The following is a 10430-nucleotide window of genomic DNA, read 5'->3' as shown; positions in this document are numbered from 1 at the left end:
GGAAAAGGCATCACCATCAGGAGGGATTTGATTTATGGTACGGTTCAGTGTCAGGTTTTTTTCTGATTTTCCTCCCCATTCCACTGAGGGGCAGGGAGTGAGTGAGCATCTGTGTTGTACTTAGTTGCTAGCTGGGGTTAAACCATGACAGTCCTTTCAGGTGCTCAGTGTGGGGCACAAAGGCTTGAGATAACAATAGCTCTAACCAGAGTGTGTTAAAACAAATTTGTTACAAGCATTCATTTTATTGGTTTAATAGTTGCTGGTCACAACGCTGATTAATTTGCTCTCAGAGTTGTTGCATTTGTTCTTAGGGTTGTGTTATGTAATACCTTATTTTCTGTGGCAATGATTATTGTCCTTGGGGCCTGGGCAAAGATTATAATTTTGTTGTATTTCGCAGTATTGGTTTAAGATATGACAGTGTTGCTGGTCATGATACTAATCTGGTATGTGGACACAGCATTGTCATCACCTCTGTACTTGGGGACTCATCTAGTGGGAACTAATAATAATTACACCTTTTGCTTTTTCTTCTCGGAGGGCCAACCTACGGGGGACACATCTTCCTACACCTTCCTTGAGAATTTTAAAGATTTTGAATATACTTTGAATACCCTTGAAAGCAGCCTGGTCCTCTTCCTAGGAACCAGCATGTTGCTGCATATGGTTTAGGTCTGGCTTAAGTTTAAAAAGCTATTTAAAAACATCAGCCAGAGATCTGTCTCAAGGCTGGGTAGTTATGAATGGGGTGTGTGTGCTCGTGTGTGGGATAGTATGGGCAAATGCCTAGGACAGAGGTCACCTCCAACATTCTGGAATTTCACCCCTTAACAAGTGGAGAATCCTGTTAAAACACTTTTCTGGAGAAAGTATGCTGTCACTGGCAATTCCAGAGAGACGCAAATCACTGCAGTGTGCTGTGGCCTGGCCCAGGACTACCAAGCCCTGTTCAACACTGCTCAGTATCCTCAGGGGAAGAAGGTCTCTGGATCTGATGACAAAACAACAGGCACCATGGCTACTCCAAACCCCATGACAGGCACTGCAGTTAGTCCAACATCCATGACAAGCACTGCAGTATCAGTTGCCCCTATACACAAGAAGAAATGGACACAAAAGACATCTCATTTAGTAAAGGAGGATGAAGCAGGGCCATTACAGGAACAGGAGGAAGAGGCAGAACAAAAACAAGTAACCACTTGATCCCTATCTCTGAGTGAGCTGCAGGATAGGCAAAAAAGATTTCAGCTGTCATCCAGGTGAGCACATTATGAACTGGCTGCTCTGATGATGGAATAATGGGGCTAGCAGTTTGATATTAGAGGGTAAGGAAGCTCAGCGGCTGGGATTACTTTCTAGAGAAGCAGCCATTGGCAAAGGGAGGTTCAGGTTGGCTATTAGGAAAAATTTCTTATACTTGACTTATACTGAGTATTATAACAAATTCATTAATAGCTTTCCCTTTCTCACTGTCATTGAAATCTAAAATAAGGGAGTGAAGAGTAGGAGAAGTGATCTTCCTCACAGTTTTAAAAGGGATAGAAAAAACACATTTTTCTCCTTCTCTTGCTCCATATAGTTATCTTTTTTTTTTCTCCTTTGACTCTTGTGTATATAATTTAATTTTTGGTGGCTTGGAAACAGAGCAGCTGCATAAGATAGTCTCTAGGGCATTAATTTAGAATGTGGGACAGCTTTATGTCCTTCAAATCTGTCACATCACCAAATAGAAAGTGATTTTATCACACTCCACAGAACTGTCCTATTAGTGTATTTTGAGTAGATATTTCTTCTTTTTTTTTTTTTTTTTTAATGTTTTCCTTGACCTGAGGAATGTATTCAATAAAACCTCTGTCGTGGGTGGAGTGGGAGCTTCAGACAAAGTTTATTAAAGAAGCCCTGCCACTAACTCTGAGGGGAACAAAGAACTCCTTTGTGTATTTAAACTCCTTCACAGAAAGGGGTTTAAATGAAGGTAAATCTTTCCTTAACCTCAGATTTTGGCAACAGTTTAAATGTAAGGAATCACTCTGGCCTGCAAGTTTTAATGATGGCAAATCAGATATATTTATATAAAAATGAATTATTTATTAAGACAGATGAACAGACAAGAGATAACAGATGAAAGATCTTAATCAGAATTGCTTACTATATAGTATAAAACTAAAGAACTACTAGGAAATTATAGTATAACATAAAATAGTGCACTATATCAAGGTACCTATATTAAAGCTACAAAACCAAATAGTACTGATTGGGAGTTGAATGTAACTTACCAACAAAATAGAAGTGATGTACACAGATTCCTTCACTTAATCCCTTGCAAAGTAACGGAAAAGCAGGCATCCCCACTCACGGAAGAAACTCCACACATTTCCAGGAAAATGTATAGAAGATTTCTGTGGCATTTAAGTAAAACCTTATAAAACGAAGGCCTTGTTGCCTTTGTAAAATTATGGCTCAGGCCTGTTACTTCGGCTAGAGAAGCACTGTGAGAAAAGTCTGTGAGAAGAAAAACAATTCGTTTTTACCCATGAGAATGTAGTATCAACAGAAGCATGAAAGTTAAAGAATAGAAGGAGAAAAACAGCAACATATCTGCACCTGTTATTTTTCTGAATGCTTGAATGCTTATGCTATAGGTAGCCAATGGTAGTATGTTGTAGTTAGTAATAGCCAATGAGTCTATTGTAGTAGTTTAGCAGCCAGTGAATATGTAACACAAATGATAACATACAAAAGGTGTATAAAAGAGGCTGCTTTGTTTAGTAAGTGGCTTTTTGGCCCTTGAAAGAGGCACTGTCTGTGTGTGTTGTGACCGTCCCAACAGCGACAGATTTCTACTTTGTGAAAGTTTGCTGTGGCTTTTATACTTGTAAAGTGACTGGCTGTCAGTCAAAAATCCAGCTTATCTTGTCAGATCTCACTTCAAAAGATGTTTATTGGCAGTTGGGAGATGCCAGACCAGTGTTAACCCCATGGGGCCAAAATAATTCACTACAAGACAGCTTGTCCTACTTGAGTTATCTGACCAGTTAATAAAAAATAGATAAGCTCTTGGGGGGGTTAGATCCTACAACCTCCACCCAACTCAGTATGTTTCTCTTCATTTGAAGTGGACGGGGGAACAAGATTGTTTAGAGTAATTTGATTTTTTTTTTTAAATCCCTCTTTGTCTTGATTTGAAAGAGAGGTGTCTGCCACGGAAGGCAGGATCCTCCCTTGGAATGGAAAATGCAACCCCTTCCCTCCAAATTATAATTTTTAAATTAAGGGGCTTTCAGGCAAAGATATGAGGAATAGGAATAACAGTTCTTTATATATATATATATATATATATATCAAGGCAAACAAGCAACAATAACTGTGGCAGCAGCAACAAAGAGAACCAGAAACCCAGTGCCAGCCTTCTCGCCTGTCAGGAACTTTCCCCTTCAGTGCCGTTACAGTCACAGCCGGCAGGGGCGCCGGTGGCTCCCAGTGGGCAGGGCAGGTGCAATGATTCCCCCGTGGCTGCAGGGGGCGCTCTGGCGCAAGCTCAGGGAGGACATGGTAATGGCGGCTTGGCCGAGTTGGGATGGGATGGGATGGAAGAAAGGCTTGCTTCACAAACTCCCTGGGGCAGCCGATCCGGGTGCTCCAGCAGGACCCTTGGGAACAGCAGGCTGGAACAGCAGGGATGAGCACAAAATCCCAGGTGGTAGACGAGATGTATCAAACTCCCGAGCTGCAGCAGGAACCCCGGGATGCCTCAGCAGGTGGGGATGCATAGCTACAGTGTAGCAAAGGCTCGGAGCAGTGGCAAAGGAATGGCAGGGGCAGGGCAGCCGCGGCCCGGCTCCCAGCAGGGCAGGGAAAGGCAGGCTTGGGATCTTGGGGTTTTCCCCTGAGGCACCTGAGCAGATGGTGAAAAAGTTCCTCTTTTAGTGAGGTAGGGTGTTAAATAGGGTCCCAGTGCAACGGCTGCTCCAGCAAGCAGAGCTCCACTCACAGTTGAAGGAAGGCAGCAGAAGGCAGAACCTCGCAGTGGAGATGAATTCTCCCCACAGTGACTGCAGCCTCTCTCCCCTCTGAACAGAGAGAGCAAGAGAGCTAGGGACTCCACCCAACCCCTTTTTCCCAGTTCAAATCTCGTGGCATCTCTGCCCTACACGAGAAAACCCCAGGTAAAAGAGAGTAGCCAACTGGACCCCTCCCTCTGTGGCCAGGTCTTTTGTCTCTCTTAAGTATCCAATCCTTACCATCTCCTGGCAACACGTGTGAGGAAAATTCTTTAAGAGAAAAAAAAAAACAAAAGGAGAACTCCTAAAACCTCAACACTTCTATCAAAATATCCCAACCAGCTTTATTTCTCATGAGTGTTTGCTCCAGCACCTGAAATGAGTCACTGTTTCCCTTGATTGTTTCAGATGTATTTGAAAAGTGTTCAAATGTTGTTTTGCATTATCTTAAATTTGAAAGATGTTTTAGGAATGATCTTGGTGAATTGCAGTCAGTGGGTGAAGAAATTTTGAGATCATTCTAGGATTCTCTTTGGTCAAGAGATAATTTTAGTGTTATAAGGTTTAGGAGAACATACATAGTGGCTTTGTTCCACTGAAATGGGCTTCTTGCTTCATAGTTTATGCAATTCTAGCATCATGTTTAGGAATAATTACAAGAAAAGTAATCGGAAGGACTTTCAACCTCCGCTTCTGGTTCTTTAGCTACCATAGGAATAATTAAAAGTCCAAATACTTTGAAAAATCAATCCTTTCAGACAGCACATAATTATCTTTGAGATGAAATAGAGCCCTAGCAGCCTTTCCCACCCAATAACATTTCAAATATTAATGGGAGAAAGTGAGTTGGTAGTGGAGGAGATGAGCTGTGGTTCTCTGATGTATTTATAGCAATACTGTCATTCTTATACCATTTATTTTGTTCTGTGGACTAGGGTAGAGACATCTCATAATCAGTCTTTGGACTGTTAATGTGTTTACTTGTATCTCCTTTTCTGCCTTATTTCCTTCCACAACTAATTAAACAATATACATTGATACCAAAATCAGCCAGATAGAAACTTTCTAACACAATTTTGAGTATTACAAAGCAGGCATTCTTTATTACAGCATGCTGGTCACTCAGAGGATACTTCCTCTAATCTAGTGCCCCAAGCATCAGGTGAACAGTTTTAATCACACACACTGATTACATATTCATTAGCTATCCCTGCTTCCTTGACTTTATTTTACATAGTCACACCCTTTATTGGAAGTCCTTATATGGTTCTTTGGGGTCTGCCTTCAACATCTGGTGTCCTTTTTAGGTAGCTGTTCCTTGACCCCCACTTTTGAGTAAGTGCAATATCATTGGTTTGCATAACTTATGCTTTGTCAGCCTTGCAGAGCTGAGCTGGCATCCTGTTTGTGTTTTGCATGACTTCCGTTTGCCTAAGTTACACGCTTTATTTATTTCTCCAAGGCTATGCTGTTCTGTTCTACTCTCCTTATCAAGTCCCCCCTTTCTTGAGACTAAGTTCCTTATTTGAACTAGTCTCTTAATATCTATATTTCCTTTTATAGCATAAGGCTTTACGACAGCTATAACACCAAATCACGATGCAAGCTAAAACACATACAGTCAAGTATTATGGTGAATATTATAAACAGATGTTTTAACCAAGTCCAGCTGGGTAACCATGAAGTAAGTTTGGTCCAGATTTCTTCAAATCCCCAGGAGGTGTTGTCTTGAGCTGTGTGTTGTAAAACTTGTCGATAGTACTTGGAAAGGTCCCTTCCACTTTGGCTGGTGCAAAGCCTTTCCCCAGTCTTTCAAGTACACCCAATCTCCTGGCTAGAACTTGTGCACTGGTGTGTCCAATCCCATCAGTCTAGAGATCACCACTGCTCACTGCAAATCCCGTAAAGTTTTACCAAGAGAAATAAGGTAATTATTCAAATCAACCCCTCTTTTTACATGTGTGTTTCCTGGAATGTGTGGTACTTGGTAGGGTTGACCATATAGCAGCTCATAGGGGCTTATTTTGATGGTGCCCCATGGCTGAATTCTAATTCAAAGTAGAGCAACAGGTAAGGCTTGGACCCATGTCAAGGAGGTTTTCTGACATATTTTACCCAATTGCAATTTGATTGTATAATTCATTTATTCTACTTTTCCACTAGCTTGGGGCCTGTAAGGAATACAAAGATCCCAAGCTATTCCCAAGGCTTTCCTAACCTGTTGTACCACTTCTGCAATAAAGTGGGAATGTCTGTCTGATGACATTCCCAAAGGTACTCTGAATCTAGGTATTATTTGATTCAGCAGTATTTTAGTAACTTCCCTAGCCTGGTTGGGAAGGCTTCTGGCCACCAGAACTAGGAGGTATTTATATCCCCCTTTTCTGGGCAATTCAATAAAATCAATCAACAATATTCACCCGGAACATTTCTAGATTTTGTGGCTCCTAGCACTACTTTGTTAGACATATTAGGGTTGTTTCTTTTACAAACTATACATTGTTGGATTCTTGATTGTAAAATCTGAGCCATTTTAGACCCAATTATAGATTTTTGCAAATGTTTCAGTACTCCAATGAGTGGCTTTGTGTTCATGATCCACTATTTCATGCAAGATCGGTTCAGGGACTACTATTTTCCCGGTTGGGGTAACTGCCGAGATTCGAGGATCAAACTTTGCTTCTAAGGTTTCAAATAATTGACAGTCCCTAGCACTATACACTGGTTTTTCTACTGGGAGAGATATCTCTGGCAGGGATATTAAAGATAAAACTTCATTTTCTAATGTGCCTTTTTCTACAGACTCTTTGGCAGCTTTATTGGCTAAATGATTCCCCAATTCCAGTTAGGTCTTACCTGCTTGGTGTGCTCTGAAGTTCATGATGGCAACTTCTGCTGGTTTCTGAAAACTTTCAAGCAAATCCAAGATTTGTTTTCCATTTTTGATGGATGTGCCTTCAGATATCAAAAGGCCTCTTTCTTTCCAGGTGGCCCCACGTGCATGTACCACTCCAAAAGCATATTTTGAATGAATCCAAATGTTAACTCGTTTTCCTTTATTCAATTCCAAAGCTCAAGTAAGTGCAATTAGTTCTGCTTTCTGGGCCGAAACATTGGTGGGGAGTGCATCCACTTCGATTACCTCATGGTGTGTAGTCACTGCATATCCAGAGAGTCGCTTTCCATTTCAGACAAAGCTGCTCCCATTGGTAAACAATTCCCAATCAGATCTTTCCAAGGTGCTGTCTCCTAAGTCAGGTCCGCTGGAATACATTTATTCTATAGTCTGTAAGCAATGGTTTATTATTCCATATAATTTTTTGGGGTTTTGTTCTGTTTTGTTTTGTCTTGTTTCCAGGGGCTTCCCCCCCCCCCCCCCACCCCAGTCCTCCCTGGCTCCAGGAGTATCGTGATGAGACCCCGGCCAGGATTTTTGGGGAGAGTTGGGGGCAGGGCGAGGGGCAGCCCCTCCCTTTTGGGCGGGCTGTTCGACTGGACACACATGGCCGGGATCTCTAACCAGGGATATTGCTGTTCCTGTTGTTACAAAAAGGATAGGATATTGGATTTTAGAAGTAGTAAGGCTAAGGCTCTGCTAGGCTGTAAGGCCTCAGGTGTAGAAATAGTTCTCTTGGGAAACAGGAATGGAATGTGCTGGGTGGGGAAGTTAGGAGTAGTGAATTAGCTGGGCATGGAGAACATGTCTAAAAGTAAATAGTTCTGGGTCGATATATGTTGCATGCAAGGGGGATTTCAGTGGTGGGAGTTCGATTGAGCATTATCTAAGACTAGACAACCATGAAGATATACGGCTTGGGGTATGATTATCAATTGTTAATGTTTTGTATGTATGCCAATGTTTGAAACTGTATAAAGAGCTGAGTGAAACGATAGGTCTTTGGGAAGCCTGATTTGGGACACCAGTCCCCAGGTCCCCGGGCCCTGAATAAAGCACCGCATAAACTGACTCTCTGTTGGTTTGTGTTTGTGGTCGGTGGGCAACAGTTTTCTGGCGACCCAGGTGGGACTCCGGGGGTCGTAGGGGCGGTTCGCGGGGTGATCTGCTCCGTGCCGGCACCAGGTGATTTCTGGGGAGACATCAGCCCGTGCCCGACCCCGCGTCCGACGGACAACCGTGAGGTAAGCCCACAAGGTGCTTTATTCCTTTTAAACCGGTGGTGGTAGCCTGCCCGGTAAGACGAGTCTCTACTCGCAGGGTTGGGGCATTGGTTTGGGATTATAAAGCTGTTGGAGTTTTAGTTTAGTCCTAGTTTTTTTTCTGTTAAAGGAATTTTTTCCCATAGCATGTTGCTAGGAGATAAATAGCCATACTTAAGAAAGACAAAAGGGCCCGGCCAGGCTTTTGTTCTCACCTGGCGGGCAGTTCAGTTCGCTCTCAGCGTCTGGAGGGAGAAGGTGCAGAGAAAGGAGCTGCTGGTTCCCGTTTTTCGGCGTCTTTCTTTTCTGCTGGAAACAACACCGGGGATCCCAAAGCTGTTTTCCCTGCCCTGCTGGAGCGTGGGCTGCGGCCGCCCTACTCCGCTGCTGCTTCGAGCCTTCGCTGCATTGTAGCCGTGCTTACCCTGCCTGCCTGGAGCCCCGGGGGGTTCCCCTTTTGGATACATCTCGTCTGCCACCCGGGATTTGTGTTTGTACCTGCCGCTCCAGCCTACCAGTCCAGCCTGCTGTTTCCGAGAACCCGGGACCAGCTGCCCACCGGTTTGTGGAGCTCCTTTGTTCCATCCTTCCCCGGGATCCCAGGGCATCAGAGCAGCCGCGTGCTTCCCGAGCTCGCTCCGGAGCGTCCCCTGCAGCCGCGGGGGAACCATCGCACCTGCCCTGCTCACCGGGAGCCACCAGCGATCCCTGTCGGCTGCGAGCGGAACTGCACCCGAGGGGAAATAGCCTGACAGCCGAGAAGGCTGGGACTGGGTTTGTGTTTGCTGTTACTGCCATAGTTGTTGTTGTTTTGTTTGACTAGTTATATATATATATATATATATATATATATATATATATATATAGTAAAGAACTGTTATTCCTATTTTCCCACATCTCTGCCTAAAGACCCTTGATTTCAAAATTATAATAACTCAGAGGGAAAGGGGTTACATCTGCCACTCCAAGGGAGGCTTCTGCCTTCCTTAGCAGACACCTGTCTTTCAAACCGAGACAGATCTTGGCGCCCAATGTGGGGCCTGAGGGCATTAAGAGAGAGAGGTGAAAAAGGAATAACAGTTCCTGAATAACTTAAGTTTGTGTGTTGGATATAGGAACCTTGGTAGGCAGCACTATGTGGTCTACTTTGCCCTGGTTCGGGTGGCATGTGGCCGTGGCTATATTCTTCCCCTTTGCAGCTCCCTACTTGAATATGGGTCCTCTCACTAAGGCTACCATTGCTGTTATCCAGCTTGTGCTATGGGTCGAGAAGGTGAGGAATTCATGGGTTTTTAACTTCCTCCGGAATGTGGGCACGTGGATAAACGGCTATCACACACTGAGCTCATGTTTTTGGGGTTATGTTAACAATGGTACCTTCTGTGAGGAAATGACACCAGGGGAAGTTTTCCCCCAACCCCTCAACCAGTTATTTGGACCCACCCCATCAATTTTTGAAGGGTTTAGATTCCCTCTGAATACTAACCACCTGCTGCTGGTAGGCCTACTCTATTTAGCATTCAAGGATAAGTTGAGATTGGCTTGGATAACTACCCAGACACCAGCCCCAGAGACTAGAGATCCTGCCCCAGAGCCTGACCCTGCCCCAGAACCTGACATGGCCTCAGAGAGTAGAGTCCCTACCCCAGAGCCTGATCCTGCCCCGGAACCTGACACAGCCCCAGACACTAGAGATCCTACCCCAGAGCCTGATTCAGCCCCAGAGCCTGACACAGCCCCAGACACTAGAGACCCTGCCCCACAGCCTGATACCTCCCAACAGCCCACCTCAGAAATGGACTACCCGAAATGGGTGGGGGTACTGGCGAAAGGGATGCAGGAGATGTGCCAGGAGATGGGCCAGGTGCACCAGGGGATATGCCAATTGCTAAGGGAATACACCTCCTCAGCTAGTGAAAAAACCTCTCCCTGCCCCAAAGAGGGTGAGTCCGACGGTGCAGCAGTGGAACCCACGGATGTTACAACCGCCCAGGTTTCAGCTGAACCCCAAGGACAAGTACAGCCAGCAGCAGTCGCCCCTGTGCAAAGGAGGAAGTGTAAGACCAAATCAGTACGACCAGTTAATGATGATGGGGAACCAGGGCCCTCACAACCAGCAGGGGAGCCAGAGCCAGAAATCATCATTGAGTCCCTGTCGTACGACAGTCTCCGTGGTATGCGAGACGACATTGTGCGAAGGGGGCGTGAGCCTTATACCACCTGGCTGCTTCGGGTTTGGGACCTTATGGGCACAAGTGTGCAACTGGA

General features: G+C 44.6%; 1 long non-coding RNA gene across 1 annotated transcript; it reads right to left on the bottom strand.

Moving 5' to 3' along the window:
• Positions 1-238: 238 nt before the first annotated feature.
• Positions 239-8675, bottom strand: LOC138102891 (uncharacterized). The gene is made up of 4 exons (XR_011147598.1): positions 8378-8675; positions 6861-7267; positions 2280-2505; positions 239-1093 (listed from the first exon to the last, which is right to left on the bottom strand). It is a non-coding gene; the product is annotated as an uncharacterized lncRNA (long non-coding RNA).
• Positions 8676-10430: the final 1755 nt, after the last annotated feature.

Source organism: Aphelocoma coerulescens (genome assembly GCF_041296385.1).
Source record: "Aphelocoma coerulescens isolate FSJ_1873_10779 chromosome W unlocalized genomic scaffold, UR_Acoe_1.0 ChrW_unloc_scaf_4, whole genome shotgun sequence".
In the NCBI taxonomy this organism is placed as follows: domain Eukaryota; kingdom Metazoa; phylum Chordata; class Aves; order Passeriformes; family Corvidae; genus Aphelocoma; species Aphelocoma coerulescens.
This window is presented reverse-complemented; position numbering and strand designations above follow the sequence as displayed.